The 22,111-nt window shown below is 34.3% G+C and overlaps 1 non-coding gene and 1 pseudogene across 1 annotated transcript; one reads left to right on the forward strand and one right to left on the reverse strand.

Annotated features, from left to right (window-relative positions):
* The window catches only part of LOC103076138 (3-ketoacyl-CoA thiolase, mitochondrial-like), a 169,289-nt pseudogene that overhangs the window by 12,058 nt on the left and 135,120 nt on the right, over positions 1–22,111 (forward strand).
* On the reverse strand, positions 4,564–4,636 carry TRNAG-CCC (transfer RNA glycine (anticodon CCC)). The gene has a single exon. It is a non-coding gene; the product is annotated as a tRNA-Gly (tRNA).

Raw genomic sequence — 22,111 nt, forward strand, 5'->3', positions numbered from 1 at the left:
TGAAGATCTTGAACCACTCTTTGAGAGCTCCTCAGGCTGAAGGTCCTTTATTATGATAGGTTGACCAAATCTAGACCCACTGCACCTGAAAATGGACGATTCATTTTCAATCTGATATTTGCCAGAATGCTTCAAGGCCCAGTGCATTTTACCTGGCACAAAAATGTTAGGTTTTCTTGAACTGATCCCAGTCCATTTGGCTCATAATCCACACTACATAAAAATACCTGGTTTAAATTATTTATTACTTCATGTTATTTCTATCAGTAGTATATATCAAATAAGTCCTTTTATCATATTTTCACATGAGTCAGAAAAATTTACTGAGTCCCTACTGTGTGATAAATTCTGTTACTTCTTTTCCCTCCTTTGATTCATTTCTCAAGGGAACATCTAATTTTTATTTAGTTGTTTTCCTTAAAATCCCTGTTATTAGCTGGATTAAAGTCAAATTGATTGTTAAAATATTTATATTTTTCTAACCGTTGTAGATCATATGACAATTCTTTATTTTCCAAAGACAAATAAATGAGTCTACATATGATGTTCTTCAGTTGGATAACATTTGATAATGCCTCTATACAGTTGTCGATATTCTGGGATATGAGTAAACTGCAACTCTCCAACTAAGCAATAATATATATAAAATCATCTACAACTCAAATTTCCAAAAATTCAACCTTGCTTTAGTGTACCACTTCTTTAAGCTGTCACTCTCACAAATACATTATCCTCCAGGACCAAGATGGCAGTATGACTTTAGAACATAGCACAAAGATTAGTTTCAGTGAGAAATCTGAAGCAATTGGTATAATACACAAGGACTTCAAATTCTGACTTCTTAGTAATAACCAAATATTTTCTATAAATCTTTTTAAAATTACTTTTAACTGCAACTCAAAAACTAGGTGAAACACTTTAGATTGTTCAAAGGTTTCTCTATATCTTTAGGATTGACTTGCTGTCTTAGAATAGGAATGAATTTTATTTAGATGGTGTGTTTTGTCAGTCATGATTTTAACCAATAATTCATTTTTCAGATTCTTTTAAATATTATTCTAGCTTTCAGTGTCTCACTTTATCACTCTACATTACTTTCTTGGATTAGGGCCCACTCTAATGATTTTATTTTAACTTGATTAACTCTGTAAAGGTGCTATTTTCAAATAAGGCCACATTATGAGGTACTGGGAGTTAAGACTTCAACACATATTTTGTGGGGGTGGGGAACACAATTCAGCCCATTGAAAACCTGTGTCTCCAGATACTGGGGTGTTCGTTAGCCTTGTGACCTCAGAAACCTGATGTGTCCAAGAATAGTAGTTAATTTTCAGTTTGTCCAGCTTTTCTTGTAGTACAAATAGAACTGATAACTTCTAAGTTCTTTACATGTTGGAGTATCCTATGGCTTTTTAGCATTTGCATTCTGATAATACTGAAGATAGTTCCTTTGATTTCTGAGTCATCTAACTTCTTCTGGACATCTAAACCTGATTAAAAGATTTCTAAAAGAATTGACATGTTCCAAACATTTGTTATTATTTTCCCTCGACTCCTACTTATTTCTCTTCCTTAATTACTTTCCCTAAAAAATGATTCAGCTGTTAAGTAAGATTTCAAGACAGAAACATATACAGCACTTTCATGCAGTTTTCCTTCTCTTATCCTTGAGAAGAATGGGTGCAGGTGCAGAGATGAATAAAACAAAGGAAATAGCATAGAGCAATAAAATGGAAAAGTATGTGATAGATTTAGGAGCTAACTGGCATTTGATTATTTCTTGTACTTAGGATGCTCAGATAGAATTGATAGGAGATAAATCTGGTTAATATGTTGGGACCAGGTTACAAAGGTCTAGTACTGGGGACAACGGATTATGACTCTAGGGCAAATCTGGCCCACAGCTTGTTTTCATAAATAAAATTGGATTTTAACACAGCCACACTCATACTTCTATATATTATCTATGACTGCTTTCATATTACATCAGCAGAGTAGAGTCGTTGTGACATTAAAGTGTATGGCTTGTAGAACCTACATTGTTCTTAAAGGAAAAATTTGCCAACCCCAGTGTACTATGTCATGTTAAATTGTTAGAGTTGCTTTTTGTTAGTTTTATTTCCTTTTTTTTGACTTAATAAGGGACATCTTTATTAAGTCAATAAGGACATCTTAATAAGGGACATCTCTCAAGGGGAGATGGGAGGATTTTACACAATTATATCCATGGTTTTGACAGTAAATTATGGTGATAATGAGGAAAAAATCTGAAGCAGTGGAAAGAGAAATGAAAGGAAGATGATAGGGGAAATAAGGCAAACACCCAGAAGATCAGTGAAGGGCTGTAACCTAGAGGACACAGAGTAATAGAGATACAGGCTCTTTTTTGTGTGTGTCTTTATTAAAGGAAATGAAACAAAACAAAGAAAACAAAACAAAAATAATATGTCTTATAAAATTAAAATGATTTTAGGGTCTTTGAGGTTTGTTTTGTATGAAGATTGGTTGCTTGATTCTCATTTTAAGGAGGGTGATAGATGAAAGTGAGATGATGAAGATGCGTGTCAGAACTTTCCTTGTTTGTTAATGAAATGAGCCATTTATTTGCTGAATCTGTCAAGAATTCTTGAAATATGGAAGGATATTTCCTCAATTTTTTGTATAATTCATAATGCAATAACCATAGAGATGGCACACTTTTAAGTTTAACCTATAATATTAACATTTTCTCAATCATTTTTTTAAGTCTAGACAATCAATAAAATAATAAAGCAAGCCCTGATTTAGAGTTTCTTTTTATTTCCATGAAAAAATCCTCTCATCATCGCCAATTTTCAGCTACCAACATGATGCCAATGAATACAGAGTTGGAAGAGATGCGCCATAGCACACCATTATACAGTCGTTCCACCACAAGATTTAAAAGATATAATAATGTCAAGACCATAGACGATAGCAAAAATGTCATAAAATAATTAGGGAGTGATGAGTTTTAAGTAAGTATTATTTTTATTTTAATACCACTTAATTGTAAATTTAGATAATTTAATTTCAAACAATGGCTGTATTTAAAAACTCTCTTGCAAGATTTCTGAAAATTTTAAAATCAGCTCCTGTAAGGCAGGGCAAGGGGGCTTCTGCACACCGCTGAGAAGAGATAATATAGTTTTAAGCACTTATATCTCAGATATTTGTGTTAAATTCTTATTTTGTGTATTAGAATTTTTTTAAAAAATTCAAGACTTTATTGAGAATTCAGAGTCCTAGATTGGGTCTAATGAAGATAAGTATGAACCATTTAAGCTCCAGGTCTTGCTTTGCTCCTCTATAAAAATAATTTGCTGGATTAGATGATTGTCTTGTCTCCACTTAATCTCCTTTTCTTTTTCTGGTTACCACCTTTCATCTGGCTGGTTCTGCATAAGTATTATAAATCCTAGATATAAAATATGCATTTTAAACAAATTTGATTTGGTTAATATGCTATTGGATGAATGTTTTGGGATGGAAATATATCACCCATTTAACACAATCCTGGTTATGGATTTAAAGTTAGTTCTGCTAATGTTTCATATTAGTGATTTAAAAGACCATGAATCCACATTTCATTTCCTTCTTAATCCAGCGGGATATGGGTAGATATGATCTCTGAATTAGTTCAAATCTTATCTTTTTCTTAAGTTCAATAAAATTTGTGGTGCAGGTCATCTTTCTAATTTCTTATTGGATGAAATCAAGGAAGTGTAGAATTCACAATTCACTGAATTAAAACGATAAAATTAATTTCCCTCAAGTGATTGTTATTTTCAGCAAAAATGAACACCTGATTTGTGAGAAAAAAAGACAAAATTCGTCTTTTCATTTCTATTTTGTATGCATTACAGAAACAGTCTTCTAAATACTTTTTTATTTGAAATTAAGCTAGGAGAAAAGTTTTGCGAGCCTTTTATTAACTCCATCCCGTCCCAGAGGACTGCATTAATATTAATGTATGATTCATTTAGTATTTTTGTGTCATGAATTCTGGTCCTTCTCAAGTTATTGAAAATTTTAGAAAGAAAAATCACTATTGTATTTTTTTCTGTCTAGATAATTACTTTGTAATATATAAAAAGTTAATTTATTTCAGACAGTAACAGGTATAGTAAATATATGACAACTTTCTCTACAATGTTGAGAGGTTTATTTATTATGTGTTTGAGGAATTGTAAAATTTTCTAGTTGAATTTGTCCAACTCCACAAATTAATGTCATGATTTAATTGAATTTGGCATAACACTCATTATATAAAGCAGAAATGAAAGTGGAAGGTCTCTTGAAACTAAATTTTAATGAAAGTCAAATTATCATTTGTTTTTGGCTCATATTGTTTCTTTTTCTGTAAAAAAGAGAAAAATTTATTTATTTATTTATTTATTTGGCTGCCCCGGTCTTAGTTGTGGCACGTGGGATCTTTGTTGCAGCATGCGGGATCTTTTAGTTGTGGCATGTGAACTCTTAGTTGTGACATGTGAACTCTTAGTTGCAGCGTGTAAACTCTTAGATGTGGCATGTGAGATCTAGTTCCCTGACCAGGGATCGAACCTGGGCCCCCTGCATTGGGAGTGTAGAGTCTTAGCCACTGGACCACCAGGGAAGTCCCTCTTTTCCTTTTAGTTGTCTGGTTTTTGTTTGGTTTTCTTGCTTCTACAGAGATGCTGAATATACAAATTATTATATATGAAGCTATTCTTTGTACAGCCTTCTCATTACACAAAAATTTAACAATTTAAAAACAGCAGAAAGCTTTCTTTTGACATTTGAATTGTGTTTATTTTAAAGAGAACTTTCTAATATGATGGCATTAAATTTGCCCAAGAATTAAGAGGAAAAAAATTGAAGATATATAAAAAAGGGGATTCCTTTTAAAAATGGGGAAAATATTGACGAGGTAATTAAAATGTTAGAGGTGCTCAGTGCCTGACCTTATGAATGGCCTAAATAATTAACCATCTCCCATCCATGACTTACAGAACATCAGTAAAATCTCACCTTCCCAAATTCTTTTATTAATTTAATTGAATTAAAACATTTCACTTGGGGTAAGCTTTATATCTCTAGGAGAACTCAATTAAAAACACACAGAAAATCCACTCTTAGTTATTATTTTCTCATTGGAGAAATGATTACCTTGAGAAGAAGGTACAAATTATAAGGACTTTTGGAAAAAAGAAAAGAACAATAAGTTAACTATGATACCATGAATTTTTAAAAACTATAACCTAATTTAGTAAAAGAAAATTGGGCTTTTTATTTACTTCACACATATTTATGGGCACTTTTCTCAGTAGTGACAATATGGCAGTGAATAGACAAAGAGGCACACTCTCATACAGCTTACATTCTACTAAAAGTAACAGAAAAAAAAAAACAATAAGACTGATCAAAATATGTTAACTATATTGGAAGATGTCAAGTAATATGAATAAAGTAAAATTAGTATTGTTGAAGATAAGGCTCGTATATTTTTTTCTAGAGACCATATAGTGATATAATAGTATTTGTTTATTCAGTTTATTAAGATATAACTGATACATAGTATTATAATATTAGTTTCAGGTATACAATATAATGATTATATATATATATTACAAAATAATCACCACAATAAGTCTAGTCAACATATCATCACAAGTCGTTATAACTTTTTTCCTTGTTATGAGAACTTTTAAGGTCTGCTCTCTTAGCAACTTTCAACTATAGCGTACATAGTTATTATAAGTAACCATGCTGTATATTATATCTCCAGGACTTAATTTATTTTATAACTGGAGGTTTGACCCCCTTCACCCATTTCATTCACCCCCAATCCCCTGCCTCTGGCAACTACCAATCTGTTCTACCTATGAGTTTAGCTTTGTTGTTGTTTTTTGTTAGACTCCACATGTAAGTGAGATCATACAGTATTTGTCCTCTCACTGACTTATTTCACTTAGCATAATGCTTTCAAGTTATATCCACGTTGTTGAAAACAGAAGGATCTCCTTTTTTATCACTGGTTAATATTCCATTGTGTGTGTGTGTGTGTGTGTGTGTGTGTGTGTGTATCACATTTTCTTTATCCATTTATCTATTGATAGATACTTAGGTTGTTTCCATGTCTTGGCTGTTGTAAAAAATGCAGTTTTGTTTTTAAATAACAATATATACAGAATGACAAATACAGATTGCTTCTGAAACAAAAGTTTTACATGAAAACTTTTTAAAGATTGAAAATATGTGCATATATCTTTTCTAATTAGACTTTTTGTTTTCTTTGGAAGAATACTGGAAAAATACCCAGAAGTGAAATTGCTGGATGATATGGTGGTTCTATTTTTAATTTTTTTGAGGAATCTTCATATTGTTTTTCATAGTGCCTGCATCTGTTTACATTTCTACCAGCTGTGCACAGTGTTTCCCTTTTCTCCAAATACTCACCAACATTTGTTATTCTAGTTCTTTTAAATAACAAATAAATAATATTTATTTATTAGAATTTAAAGAAATTCTAGTTCTTTTAAATAACAAAATAACATTTGTTATTCTAGTTCACCCCCATTCTGAAGGGTATGAGGTGATATTTCCTTGTGGTTTGGATTTGCATTTTCCTCATGATTAGTGATGTTGACAGTCTTTTCCTGTGCCCTTTGGCTATCTGTATGTTTTCTTTGGAAAAATGTCTATTCAGGTATTCTGCCCCTTTTTCAATCGAGATATTTATTTTTGTGATGTTGTATTGTATGAGTTCTTTGTATATTTTATTTTATTGTATTAATATTTTTTTTTTTAATTGAAGAAGCCTTGCATCCCTGGGATAAATCCCACTAGATCATGTTGTATGATCCTTTTAATGTGTTGTTGGATTCTGATGCTAGTATTTTGTTGAGGATTTTTACATCTATATTCATCAGTGATATTGGCCTGTAATTTTCTTTTTTTGTACTATCTTTGTCTGGTTTTGGTATCAGGGTGATGGTGGCCTCATAGAATGAGTTTGGGAGTGTTCTTTCCTCTGCAATTTTTGGGAAGAGTTTGAGAAGGATGGGTGTTAGCTTGTCTCTAAATGTTTGATAGAATTCACCTGTGCAGCCATGTGGTCCTGGACTTTTGTTTGTTGGAAGATTTTTAATCCAGTTTCAATTTCATTACTTGTGATTGCTCTGGTCATATTTTCTATTGCTTCCTGGTTCAGTCTTGGAAGGTTATACCTTTCTAAGAATTTATTCATTTCTTCTAGGTTGTCCACTTTATTGGCATAGAGTTGCTTGTAGTAGTCTCTTAGGATGCTTTGTTTTTCTTCAGTGTCCATTGTAACTTCTCCCTTTTTGTTTCTAATTTTATTGATTTGAGTCCTCTCCCTCTTTTACATGGTGAGTCTGGCTAAAGGTTTATCAATTTTGTTTATCTTCTCAAAGAACCAGCTTTTATTTTCATTGATCTTTGCTATTGTTTTCTTTGTTTCTATATCATTTATTCCTGATCTGATCTTTATGATTTCTTTCCTTCTACTAACATTGAGTTTTGTTTCTTCTTCTTTCTCTAGTTCCTTTAGGTGTAAGGTTAGATTGTTTACTTGAGATTTTTCTTGTTTCTTGAGGTAGGATTGTATTGCTATAAATGTCCCTCTTAGAACTGCTTTTACTGCATCCCATAGGTTTTGGATCTTGTGTTTGCATTGTCATTTGTCTGTAGGTATTTTTTGATTTCCTCTTTGATTTCTTCAGTGATCCCTTGCTTATTTAGTAACATATGGTTTAGCCTCCATGTGTTTGTATTTTTTACTTTTTATCCCCTGTAACTGATTTCTAATCTCATAGTGTTGTGGTCGGAAAAGATGCTTGATATGATTTCAGTTTTCTTAAAATTACCAAGACTTGATTTGTGACCCAAGATGTGATCTATCCTGGAGAATGTTCCATGTGTACTTGAGAAGAAAGTATAATCTGCGGTTTTCAGATGGAATGTCCTATAAATATCAATTAAATCTATCTGTTCTATTGTGTCACTTAAAGCTTGTGTCTCCTTATTAATTTTCTGTCTGGATGATCTGTCCGTTGGTGTAAGTGAGGTGTTAATGTCCCCCATTATCATTGTGTTACTGTTGATTTCCTCTTTTAGAGCTGTTAGCAGTTGCCTTATGTATTGAGGTGCTCCTATGTTGGGTGCATAAATATTTATAATTGTTATATCTTCTTCTTGGATTCATCCCTCGGTCATTATTTGGTGTCCTTCCTTGTCTCTTGTAACATTCTTGATTTTTTTTTTGCTGTACACGGGCCTCTCACTGCTGTGGCCTCTCCTGCTGTGGAGCAGAGTCTCCAGACGTGCAGGCCCAGCAGCCATGGCCCATGGGCCCAGCCGCTCCACGGCACGTGGTATCCTCCCAGACCAGGGCACGAACCCGCGTGCTCTGCACCGGCAGGCGGACTCTCAACCACTGCGCCACCAGGGAAGCCCTATTCTTGATTACTCCAGCTTTCTTGTGATTTCCGTTTGCATGGAATATCTTTTTCCATCCCCTCACTTTCAGTCTTATGTGTCCCTAGGTCTGAAGTGGGTCTCTTGTAGACAGCATATATATGGGTCTTGTTTTTGTACCTATCCAGTGAGCCTTTGTCTTCTGGTTGGAGCATTTAATCCATTCACATTTAAGGTAATTTCAATATGTATGTTCCTATTACCGTTTTCTGAATTGTTTTGGTGATGTTTTTGTAGGTCCTTTTCATCTCTTGTGTTTCCCACTTAGAGAAGTTCCTTTAGCATTTGTTGTAGAGCTGGCTTGGTATTGTTGAATTCTGTTAGCTTTTGCTTCTCTGTAAAGTTTTTGATTTCTCCATTGAATCTGAATGAGCTCCTTGCTGGGTAGAGTAATCTAAGTTGCAGGTTATTCCCTTTTATCACTTTAAATATATCGTGCCACTCCCTTCTGGCCTGTAGAGTTTCTGTTGAGAAATCAGCTGTTAACCTTATGGGAGTTCCCTTGTATGTTATTTTTCCTTGTTTCTTTTAATAATTTTTCTTTGTCTTTCATTCTTGTCAGTTTGATTACTGTGTGTCTTGGTGTGTTTCTCCTTGGGTTTATCCTGCCTGGGACTCTCTGCACTTCCTGGACTTGGGTAGCTATTTCCTATCCCATGTGAGGGAAGTTTTTGACTGTAGTCTCTTCAGATATCTTCTCAGGTCCTTTCTCTCTCTCTTCTTCTGGGACCCCTGTAATGCGAATGTTGGTGAATTTAATTTGTCCCAGAGTTCTCATAGGCTGTCTTCATTTCTTTTTTTAAATATAAATTTATTTATTTTTGGCTGCATTGGATCTTCATCACTGCACGTGAGCTTTCTCTAGTTGTGACGAGCAGAGGCTGCTCTTTGTTGCGGTGCTCAGGCTTCTCTTTGTGATGGCTCCTCTTGTTGCGGAGCACAGGCTCTAGGCACACAGGTTTCAGTAGTTGTGGCACATAGGCTCAGTAGTTGTGGCACATGAGCCTAGTTGCTCCACGGCGTGTGGGATCTTCCCAGACCAGGACTCGAACCTGTGTCCCTTGCATTGGCAGGCGGATTCTTAACCACTTAGTCACCAAGGAAGCCCTTGTTTTGATTTCTTTTCATTCTTTTTTGTTTATTCTGTTTCATGTCAGTGAAGTCTACCATTCTGTCTTCCAGGTCACTTATCCGTTCTTCTGCCTCAGTTATTCTGCTATTGATTCCTTCTAGTGGTTTTTTTTTTTTTTAAGATGTTGGGGGTTCGGGTTTATTAATTAATTTATTTATTTTTCCTGTGTTGGGTCTTCGTTTCTGTGTGAGGGCTTTCTCTAGTTGTGGCAAGCAGGGGCCACTCTTCATTGCAGTGTGCAGGCCTCTCACTATCGCGGCCCCTCTTGTTGTGGAACACAGGCTCCAGACATGCAGGCTCAGTAGTTGTGGCTCACGGGCCTAGTTGCTCTGTGGCATGTGGGATTCTCCCAGACCAGGGCTCGAACCCGTGTCCCCTGCATTAGCAGGCAGATTCTCAACCACTGTGCCACCAGAGAAGCCCCCCTTCTAGTGTATTTTTCATTTCAGTTATTGTATCATTCATCTCTGTTTGTTTGTCCTTTGGTTCTTTTACGTCTTTGTTAAACATTTCTTGCATCTTCTCAATCTTTGCCTCCATTCTTTTTCCGAGGTCCTGTATCATCTTCACTATCATTATTCTCAATTCTTTTTCTCGAAGATTGCCTGTCTCTACTTCATTTAGTTGTTTTTCTCTGGTTTTATGTTGTTCCTTCATCTGGTACATAGTCCTCTGCCTTTTTCATCTTGTCTATCTTTCTGTGAATGTGGTTTTCATTCCACAGGCTGCAGGATTGTAGTTCTTCTTGCTTCTGCTCTCTACCCTCTGGTGGATAGGCTGAGTTCTTTGTATATTTTTAGATATTAACACCTTATCCAATATATGGTTTGCAAATATCTTCTCTGAATTCAGTATAAGGCCTTTTCTTTTTTTTTTTATAGTTTCCTTTGCTGTGCAAATCTTTTTAGTTTGATATAGTCCCATTTGTTTATTTTTGTTTTTGTTTCCCTTGCCTTAGAAGACATGTCCAAAAATAATATTGCTGAGACCAATATCAAAGAACATACTGCTATGTTTTCTTATAGGAGTTTTATGGTTTCAGGTCTTAACATTTAAGTTTTTAATCCCCTTTGAGTTTATTTTTGTATATGATGTTAAAAGGTAGTCCAGTTTGATTCTTTTGCCTGTATTTGTCCAGCTTTCCCAACACAATTTATTGAAGAGCTGTCTTTTCCCCATTATATATTCTTGCCTTCTTTGTTGCAGGTTAATTGACCATATAAGCATGGGTTCATTTCTGGGCTATTATGTTCCATTGATCTATATGTCTGTTTTTGTGCCAGTACCATACTGTTTTGATTACTGTAGCTCTGTAGCATAGTTTGAAATCAGGGCACATGATACCTATGGTTTTGCTCTTCTTTCTCAAGATTGCTTTGGATTTTGGGTTTGTGTGTGTGTGTGTGTGTGTGTGTGTGTGTTTATATACAAAGTTTAGAATTATTTTTTCTAGTTCAAAAATGTCATTGGTTTTTTTTATAGCTATTGCATTGAATCTATAGATTGCCTTGTTAAATATGTTTATTTCAAAAATATTAATTTTTCCAATCCATGAACATGGTATATCTTTCCATTTGTTGGTGTCTTCTTCAATTTCTTTCATCAGTGTCTTATAATTTTTCAAGTACAGGTCTTTTACTTCCTTGGTTAGATTTATTTCTGTGTATTTTATTCTTTTTGATGCAACTGTAAATTGGATTGCTTAATTTCTCTTTCTGATTTGTTGTTAGTGTATAGAAAGGCAACAGCTTTCTGTATATTAATTTTGTATCCTGAAACTTTACTGAATTCATTGATAAGTTCTAGTAGTTTTTCAGTGGTGTCTTTAGGATTTTCTATGTATAGTATCATGTCATTTGCAAACAGGTGCAGTTTTACTTCTTCCTTTCCAATTTGGATTTTTAAATTTCTTTTGCTTGTCTGATTGCTGTGGCTAGGACTTCCGATACTATGTTAAGTAAAAGTGGTGAGGGTGGGCATCTTTATCTTGTTTCTGATCTTAGAGAAAATGCTTTTAGCTTTTTACCATTGAGTATGATGTTAGCTGTGGGCTTGTCATATGGCCTTTATTACATTGAGGTACATTCTCTCCATAGCTTGAATCTAGAACTTGTTACTCAGATTTAGCTTCTGGGTTTGGCCAGCCCTGTAGAGCAGATTTTTTATCCACTTACTCAGCTGATCTTCAGGTTAAACAGATGAAAAGGAGAGAAGGAATAGTGAGGGAACATGCTAGTCTCTGTGAGCCAGGGTTGGAATGTAAAGAGAATATTACCTGAAAATATAAATGGATGCATCTTAATGTCAATTTAGTGCATTAAAATTATTGAGATGCATTTCAAAAAGCAACAGAATATAGGCAAAAACTATAAATGCTTCACTTCAGTAACTAAAAATCTAAATTTTCATTGTAAAGTAAAATTTTTTAAGAAGGCAAGTATAGAACTTAGTAGCTGATGAGAGAAAATTCTCCATATCTCTCACATTTCTGTATGTCTTCTGAGAAAAGGTATTTCAGGTTTTGTTCAGGAATGTCCTTTCAAGAATGTTTGTAGAACAAACAGCTTTGGAAGACAGAGAAAATGTCTACTTCAGAAGCAAAAAGCAGATTTGTTTTCAAAAATAACAAATGTAATGTCTTTCACTGGGGAAAAACTGGCAGGTTTCTAGCAGCCCAACTAAAGATCAGAGTTCCTCAGCTATGACACAGACTCATTCTGTGAGCAACATACATAGGACACTTGAGAGTTGAGGGTAAGTGATGCAAACATGAAACTCATGCTTGCTGCTGTGCTATAAATAATAAAATCCATTGTCTCTTGCCCCAGAGTCTCTGCTCTCTGCCAGAATCTATGAAATCATGGCAGGCTAGCAACTTAGCTTACAAGTAAGCTAAAATTCCAGATCCTTCACTGTTTTTGAGAATAGCACAAGACCAATAATGAATAGACTGGTAGGAAGTATTATTCAAATCTGAATTACCAACAAACTATAAGAGATATGACATAATAAAATCAATTTGAGATAGGGAGAAATGTAAATATTATAAAATCAGTGACAATTACAGAAGCTTTTAAAATGTTAAAAAAATGTTTAAGGATGATATGATTCTTCTAGCTCTGCAAAGAATCTTCAATGGGTTCTATGATATAAGTGAAATATGTGTAGGATATTTTCAGAGAGGTACTGTATTAGTTTCATATTATTATATAACAAATTATTGCAGACTTGGTAGCTTAAAACATTATATATTTATTATCTCATAGTTACCGTGGGTTATGAGTGAGTCCAGGTGCATATTATCTCAGTCTCTTGCTTAGGATATCAATTAGGGTTTAGGCTGGAAGAAGTCTTCCAAGTTCATTCAGGTTGTTGGCAGAAATCAGTTTTTTTTCGCTGTGGGAATAAAGTCTCTGCTTTCTGGATGACTGCAGGATGCTTTCTGATCCTAGAGGACCCCACAGTTTCTTAGCACCAGGCCTTTTACTGTCACTCTCACAACATCACACTTATATCAAAGCCAGCAGGAGAATCTCTCTCTTTGGAATAGGACTTTGGAAAGCCCTATTTTAAGGACTTTCACCAGATTAAGTCAGGCCCACACAGAGTAATCTTCCTTTTGATTAACACAAAATCAAATGATTTGGGATGTTAATTACATCTTTAAAATCCCTCATCTTTGTCATATAGGATAACTTAATCACGGGAGAAACCATCTGTCATATTCACAGGTCATACTTGCACTCAAGGAGAGGGAATGCTACAGGAAGTGCACACTAGGTGCAGAATCCTAGAGACCATCTTAGAATTCTGCGCCTCTGGATATGTTTAAAAATAATTAAAATGGTATTTTTTCCATAGAATGACTATCACAAGATACTATTTTAATGATAAAAATTCTTCTTAAAGGTTTAAGAACCAATGTAGTACAATGAAAAGAGAACTAAACTGAGACTGACAAGAACAAAATGTATTCTAGTCCAGATTCTGCTATTATAAATTTGCTCTCTTTAACAAATTTTATCTCTGTTTTATTTATCTCATTATTTATACATCACCTACTTCTGAAAAGTATTTTAGGTGGCATATATACAATAGATCCAACAAAGAAAAACATGAAGAAGAAAGAAACATAAGCAATCGAATAAAGAAAAGATTTGAAGTTTTTTGATGATATCCGTATCAGAAAATATAAACCATGCAGTGATTTCCTGTTCAACCTAAATGGGTTTGCTAGTGAGGCACATGAGGAGAAATCTAGAATGACTAGAGTTAGGTTTTAGCACTGCAGAACTGAACTTCTGAACAAGGGGTCAGCAATACCAATCACAAGTGTGAAGAAACAAGGTTATTTTAATTTGGCATTGTTCTAATTTAGGGGTGAGAAAGGCAGCAAGCTTCTGTGGCTAGAGCATAGAGATGGCACCTACTAGGAAAGAAGGAGAAAAAAAGATGGCATCTACCAGCTTTAACAACGGGGGAGAGAGAGCAGGAAGATGGCTTCTGAGCCTTTGTCCCTGGAGAGTATCCCAGCAGGCCCTTGCCCCTCAGACCAACACGTTAAAATCAGCAAGTGAATTTTTTTTTCACATAAAGTCTGGATGCTTTTCAAAGGGCTGTTTCTGCAGTGGGCCTTTGGGGTGTGGAGTCCAAGAGCACGAGCCTTTTAAGAGTCATTTCTCAGTTCACCACAGCCCTGCAATTCTCATGGATGTGAATCTCATTGGTCTTCAAAGCCAGATGCTCTGGGGGCTCATCTCTCAGGTGCTGCTCTTAAAAGGTGGGGTCCCCAGTGTGGGGTATAAACCCTTAACTCCTTAGGGGAAAGCTCTGGGTTTGTGAGTTTCCCCCCGATTATGGGTTGCTGCACTGGGGGTGGGGTTTACAATGAGATCGTGTCTCAGTTATTTCTATGGCTTCTGTGTGGTTTCTCTCTCATTTGCCAGATGTAAAGAGGTTACTTCACCAGTTTTTAGATTTTTTCAGAGGAGCTTTTCCATATGTAACTGTAGATTTGGTGTGTCCGTGGGAAGAGGTTAGTTCGGGTTCACCCTATGTCGCCATCTTGAACCAGAATTCATACAGATATGTTAATAGTGTTTTTTCCCCTAATTGACAAATATTGGAAATGATCCAAATGTTCATTAACATGAGAATATATAAGTAAACTGAAGTATATTCATGTAATCATATACAGCAACGAAATTGGATAAACTATTATTATATGCGACAAAATGGATAAACCGCAAACTTTATATTGAGCACAAGAAGCCAGAAACAGAAAGAGTACATATTATATGATTCCCTTTATCGAAACTTAAAATATACGTACATAATCTAAGGTGGTAGAAGTTAGAATAGGGGTTATCTCATGGTTACTTACTGGGAAGGTACATAAAAGAGCTTACTGGCTTCTGGAAAAGTTCTTTATCTTGATCTCTATGTTGGTTACATTACTGTGTACATATGCAACATTTCAACAAGCTGTACATTTAGGATCAATGAACTTTTCTGTATGTTATACCTCAAAAAATTAAAAATAATATTGTTTTTTCTATACACTAGCAATGAACAATAAAACAGAGAAATTTCAAAAAAAACATAATTTAGAAATACCAAAATGATCAAATACCTAGGAATATATTGAACAAAAAAGTACATCTACATAGAAAACTATACTGCAATATTGAAAAAAATAACTAGAACTTAATAAAGGGATATGTGATGGCCTTGGGTGAGAAGTATTAATATTGTGGGGCTGTAAATTGTCCTAAAATTAACCTATAAATAGATTCAAGACAATTGCAATTCCAATCCTAGAAGGTGTTTTTTGTGTGTGTATACACGTGTGCATGTGTATGTGACAATTCACTAGCTGATTCCAAAAAAATTTTATGGAGATTTAAAGGACCAAAAATAGCCAAGGTAGTCCTGAAGAGGCAGTCAGAATAGGATAATTGCTATCAAACCCCAAAATCAAAGTGAAGTTTAATATATATATTTATTTTTTACTTAGTAATATGCAAGGAATCTCAGGGACTATGGTGCCTTTCATCTTGTGGCATTGTCATCCCATGGAGCCTGAGAATCCCCTGCTGGTGCCTCTGCTTCAACTGCTGGGAGATGGGAAAAGATAGAGACAGAATCAGATATGATTTTTTTTAAATGAGCTTGGCCTTTTTATTATAGACATTATTTCCGATTACCTTATACTGGCCAGAAATAGGTCTCATGACCTCACTGAATTGTAAATGAGACTGAAAAAGCTGATCTATTTCAACTCTCTTAAGTAGAAGGAGAACACAAATACTAGAAATCACCAGCATTTGAGTTCATAGCAGTTGATGCTATCATAATAATATTTTTTCTGAGAGAAATGTTTCAATTAAATCTTACATCTCTTGAGGTTTTATATCACCATCACAATTTCTTAAGAGTTTCAGAAGCCTAATGCTTCAAAATGGAATAGAGTTGATTTGCTGATTTATCAGTTATTATGTAAAATTTCTAAAAACATTACTATAGCCTGAACCTTAATTATGAAATTCAGTTTCAGTGTGAGCCAGAGGTTTTTTTGTCTACTGTTCAGGGGATCAAGAGAAAGAAATCTTATGCAAAATTTGACAAAGTACTAATAATACAAATTATGAAAAAAGAAGCAAAAGTCCCAAGAAGAGAAATTTCAATGCAAGTGAGCCAAGATTTATTCCAAGTCTTTGGCAATTAAAATATTTTGCATATGAAAACCTTTGGAATATTTGCTATCATTATTGTAAGCCTCAAATGCATCAGCTTTCATTTTCTAAACTGTATAAAGGAAACAAATGAAACTAGCTCCACTGTGTTTCATACAGATGTGTAGAGATGCTTAGACTATGTGTTCTATTTTCCCAAACCAGATGCTTAGGAATATGCCATGGCTAGATGATTCTTTTTTATCAAGATGTGGTTTCAAAGGCAGAATGATTCTTTATGAACTGAGGCATAAAGTAATGGACAGCCATGTGGTAATACACAAAAAAAGATAGCCAAAGAAGAAACATTTTTGATAAAATGAGAAGATATCTTCTAACATGTTTTACATTTTCAGTACTTAAAACAATACATACACAGAAACATTATTTAAAAAAGAAAAAAAATGGAAAAAAGGAAAAGAAATCTTATTTAAATCAGAACTGAGCTTATGATATATGTACACAGGTACTAACTGCATTTTGGTGTTAATTAAAATACTACATAATATTTGTGTTTAATTTAATTTGGAAGAAAAATAAGAAATCAGATGCAGGGGAGTCTTGCCCTCCAACAAACCAATGGAAAAAATATATTTAAAAGGACAGTATATAGGGCTTCCCTGGTGGCGCAGTGGTTGGGAATCCACCTGCCAAAGCAGGGGACACGGGTTCAAGCCCTGGTCTGGGAAGATCCCACATGCCACGGAGCACCTAAGCCTGTGTGCCATAACTACTGAGCCTGTGCTCTAGAGCCCGCACACCACAACTACTGAAGCCTGCGTACCTTGAACCCAGGCTCCGCAACAAGAGAAGCCACTGCAGTGAGAAGCCCACGCACCACAACAAAAAGTAGCCCCCGCTCGCCACACTAGAGAAAGCCCGCACACAGCAACGAAGACCCAACGCAGCCAAAATCAATAAAAAAAAAAACAAAAAACAAAACAACAACAACAAAAAAAACATAGCATTAAAAGGACAGTATAAATATATTTAACAGATATCAGAATTATGATAGCAATTACCATATTCTCTAAAGCCTAAAAAACCCTAAGACCAACATTTTCTGTAGTTGTAGCATTACTAATTTTCCATCCTCATCAGTTTGTATGGTGTTCTTTTTCTCAGTGATTTTTACATTTTTCTCCATTAGACAACAAAGGTAATGTTTGTGTACTGTGTTTCAGGAAGAAGCTATGTACTGGAGCACACTCCAGCTAACTGCAAGTAGGCTTCTTCTATTACTTTGCAAATGTATCTCAGCCATAACCGAATAATCTTTTCTTTTATAGATTTATTATTATTTATAAGGAAAAGGTATTCAACAAAGGGACTCTTAGTTCAATAAATGTTTATTTTCTTTTTATATGACTGCATTAAGAAAAACTACATTAATATGTGTTTATTAAATAATCTATTATATAATTGTAATCATTTTCCAGTAATTGTCATTTAATATGATGATGAAAATGACTGAAAACTCTATCTTAAATTAAATGAAAAATTCTAGAATTTATAATTCTTAATTTTAAATTCCCAGTGATATTTTTACTGTAAAGTGATTATAGAATTTAGGAACAAAATATCCATTAAAGGGGAATAGAATTAAATAAAATATAATGAATTCATAATTCTTTTTATAAAACAGAGGTTTTATAGAGATAAGTATATAAATGGATCCACAACATATTGCTGATTGAAAAGAATAAGACAGCAGGCATCAATTTTTTTCTTAAATCCCCAGTAATTTTTTCTATCATCTTTTTCTAGGACATACAATTTTTTTTTTCTTAGCTCCAAATAACTCACTTAGAATCATTTGGTTCTAGAGGGGATGGCCAAGCATAGTTTCCTGACATCCAACAACAAATTTGGACATTTGACAAAGACTGAGCTAATTAGAGTGCTTTCCTGGTATTAAAAATATAGAAAGAGTTAAGAGAATAGGGTCTTTTTTTCCCTGTAGGAAATGTTTGTTAGATGTGAGCCATTATATAATCCATAAGACAGGGAGACATTGAGACGAAACAGAGAATAATGCCTTGAGGGCACCTGAAACACTTGAGAATAGGGGCCATGTTTGTATCCTAGATATCACAGAAGTAAAAAAGCATATAATGATGAAGAAAAGTAGTTACTTGGTGGTGGGAGACAGGTCCCAAATGCAGATGGAGAAGAATATAGCTATGTGATTAGTTTGCAAAGTTTTATATAAGATCCAGAATTTAAACACCTATTTAAACTGTACACAAAAGAAAAATCCAAAGCATTAAATATATACAATTTAATGTAATTAGTGGTGACTCACTTAGAGGAATTTCAGGAGTTAGAAATAAAATTTGGAAGTAAGAAAGTAAATTAATTACATGAAATGAAATTGTTTACAGTTACAGTAGAATTTGCTATTTTTTTATTAATTATTTTTACTTTAGGTATTGTGACTGAATGCCAAATAACTACATATCCATTTGAATAGCTTTTCAAATTGAAAGACCATTAGTACTAGAAATTTTGTTTTTGTTTTTTGAGTTTGGGTTTTTGTTGATTTGTGCTATTAAGGAATTTTTCATTTACAAACATAAAATAGTGTAATGAATCCCAGTTATTCATCAACTACCTTTAATGATTATGACTCATTTTGTTCTCCCTCTTTTCAGTTGCATTGTTTTGAAACAAATCTCAGAATATCCTGTAATTTATCTTGAACTTATGCAGTGTCTCTGCCTCCTGACATGCCTATAGGCAATAATATGTCAGTAGCAATGAGCAAACCCAGCACCCGTATATTGATTTCTAGGTATTATTTTCCATTTAAAGGATCTAGAACACCTTGGGGAAGTAATTGTAGGGCTGAGACAAAGCTTAAAAATTCGTTTTCCATAAATTAAGTGCTAAAACAAAACAAAACAAAAATAGTAAGAAAAGAACAAGCAAAAAGAGCCCGAGAGACCACCACTGGCCAAATTTAGGATATTAAAATAACGACAGCAATAGTCTATACATCACTGAATAAAATGAGAATCCATAAGGCCCTTTTGATAATACATGCATATATAAAAAGTAAAAGCTCTTCCTTACGGTAGGATGCCCACTCATTCATATAAAAAGAATTACAAGAGTAGAAAATCACTATTTTCCTGTCATCATAGTAATAATTAATTCAGTAAAGAATCATTGATGGATACTAAAACTAGTAAGGAACAGAATATTTACATACAATCAAAACTTCTCCCCACATATTAATTACAATTTAAAAAACCAATAACCTTAGAGTGGTAAACCTGTCAAATACCATCTTAAGTGATCAAAATTAACATCACCAATGATAGTACCAACTAACTTCACGTGCTTCTTGTTTTGGTGCTGAGAATGACACAATATTACTTATATCGCATTCCTACCAAAAATGTATAACCTGAATCCAGTCTTGAGGAAACATCAGAAATACCCAAGTGGGGATAGAGATTTTACAAAATAAAGGGGTTAAGCAGTTCTCAGGCATTAACATGGTGGCAGCTATTACTTTGGCTTGCCACACTTCCAAAGATTCAGGTGGTAAGAAACTGACTCCAAATGAATTTAGATAGTTCATTTCTCACAGAAGTAGTAACATATTGGTGCTAGTTTCCTAAACCCCAATTCCCAGAGGGACCAGTGTTGCCTGCTCATATAGTGGAAATATGTTACAGAAGAGGGGCCCAGGAGTCATAAGGCCCTTATCTTATACAAGTGTTACTGGCAAATTTGGGCATCTGTCTTTCTGGAGAAAGAAAGGCCCTGAGTTGTAAGCAAATCTCTCTAAGGAAGGGAGAGAAGTTTTCTTCTTTATTACCCTAGTATATGACAGGTAAGGAGGATGTGTCCATCTCCAGTACTTGAGACTGTAAATAAACCTCCTCCAGAAGGAGTCACTTCTCCATTTTCCCAGAGATGTCTGTTTATACAAACATTCTTAAAAAGATGGTCATAAAGCAAACGGGCTGTTAATGCCTAGATTGTAGAAAGAGATTTCTGGAGAATAATCTCCCGACAATAAAAATTACCTCTACTAGTAACACACAAATGTCAGTGAAATTAAAGAAAAAGAAAAAAACCAGAAGATAAACAGAGCACTACCCTCAGAAAACCAGCCAGTATAATAGCACACAAAAAGGCAGGTTCTGCTCCATTCCCACCTTTATAAATAGTGAAGCGTAAAATTACGATACAGGTATTTCTGCACCTCTTCTCAGAAGCAGGCTTCCCTAAAAAAAGAAACAGCAATGTCTAACAATAAATTGCAACTGAAAAGTGACTGACTGCACAATCAAAAATATTGAATATATGATAAACCATAATGGAAAAGAATATTAAAAAAAGAATGTCTATATGTGTAGAACTGAGTCACTTTGCTACACAGCAGAGATTAGCACAGCATTGTAAATAAACTATACTTCCATTAAATAAATAGATAAATAAATAAATAAACAATTTTTTTTAAAAAGCAAAACCCTAAAGTTCAAACAGGGAAAAAAATATTGAATATATTAGGGAAACAACATAATGGAAAGTCATCAAACAATCATTAAAAACATTGACACTTGATTAATTAGAAGTAATAGAGTAATCTTCCTAATTCTTTAAAATAAATATAATGTTTAACTTCAGAATTCTAAAAGAGGATATCACATACTTATGGCAAAACATAGTTGACATATTTCTTTATGGATATCAACTAATTTAAGACCTTGGGAATTCAGAAGACCATTATTTGAAACAACTGAATGAACATACAAAGAACTACGCAAATGACACACAGATGTGTATAGGTTTAAAGTTGTTACAAGGACTTCTCAAATAAATCATTATAAAGATTTCTCTAGGAACTTAGCACAAGGAAAAGTGAATGTAAAAGTCTGATACTGTGAAAAAATTAAGTATTAAGGAGGGGGATTGGGAAGTTACAACTTGGATAGGAGTTCCATTAGGGGAGAGCAGAGAGGATGAGAGCCAAGAGAGATGATAGTGGAATAATCATTAACAGAAAATTCCCCCAAACTAAGGAAATGACCTGCCAAATGGTGAGCAGAAATGAGTAAAGGGCTCACATCTACAGTTATATTAATAAAATTTCAAAATATCAGTAATAAAGACAAATATTAAAACATTTTAAAGAGAGAGGGAAGGATATAATCTGCAAAGAGAAACAAAATTCAAATGATTGTTGGACACCAGGGACTGCAGAAAGGAAGCAACATTTTCAAAGCTCTCTTAAGGAGCAGTATGCTCACCAATATCAGTTTTAATAATATCCAAGAACACTCTAAGACTAAAATGTCTTCATACCATGGCTTTTAAATGAAATTACACTATAATTAGGTAGCAATTAAGAGTTTGGGTCCAGAGTTAGGTGGGATGGGTTGAAATCCTGTCTCAACTGCTTACTAAGCTTAGCTTTGGTAGTTAGCAACAACGTTGCCTCGGTTTTCTTGTCTATAAAACTGGGTAAATAATTGTAGTCATTCCATATGATTCTTGTGAGTACTTAACGAATGTGTAAACATGAAGTGAATAGAATAACTGTTGTGGTTCCTAATGATTACTTGTGGTAGAGATTTAGTTTATTTTAGTATGTAAAGTTTCATAGGCAGATCTGTCTTACAGGGGAGAGGATATCAGTTTTTCATTTGACTCTTTCAAAAAATATCACCTAGGGCTTCCCTGGTGGCGCAGTGGTTGAGAGTCCGCCTGCCGATGCAGGGGACACGGG

This window comes from Lipotes vexillifer, unplaced genomic scaffold, assembly GCF_000442215.2.
Source record: "Lipotes vexillifer unplaced genomic scaffold, Lipotes_vexillifer_v1.1 scaffold555, whole genome shotgun sequence".
NCBI lineage: Eukaryota > Metazoa > Chordata > Mammalia > Artiodactyla > Lipotidae > Lipotes > Lipotes vexillifer.